Genomic DNA, 589 nt, shown 5'->3' on the forward strand with positions numbered 1-589 from the left:
TAATACATTATGTTTATTAAAAATATATGAGATTATTACAAATATACCATATGTGTTTATTACAAGTATGTGAGTTTTTTAATTTATAATGGTATCTTATAATGTCCCCATGGCAGGGTAGAATGGTTGGTAGAATCAGGCACAATGTATCGCTTATCATCGTACGGACTTAGAGCGAGCTTCGTCTCGGATATCGTATACACTTCGTGCAACTTTGATCTTATGCAAGATTGCTGTCGCGTCATTTCAGTTTCGTCCAGCAGACATCGCACGTAATCGTTAAATGTTATCGATTTTGCTACGACATTACTCTTGACACCTTTTACCTTTTTTGTATCTTTTTTACCATCAACACGCAAAGCATACATCTTTGCTCTAAGCCCGACGAATTCGGTCATGATTGCGCCATTGTTTTCATCTTTCATCAGGCCTGGAACCTTTTTATTAGCGAGCGGAATACCGTACACATTATCAGCCGCGTAATCGCTCGTATCAAATTTCCTAATGTCACGCTTCATGATTTCATAAACATCGTCGCATTCGATGTGGTAAATAAGACTAACTGAGTCGACAAGGCACACAGGGGATA

This window comes from Wasmannia auropunctata, unplaced genomic scaffold, assembly GCF_000956235.1.
Source record: "Wasmannia auropunctata unplaced genomic scaffold, wasmannia.A_1.0 LD336101.1, whole genome shotgun sequence".
Lineage (NCBI taxonomy): Eukaryota > Metazoa > Arthropoda > Insecta > Hymenoptera > Formicidae > Wasmannia > Wasmannia auropunctata.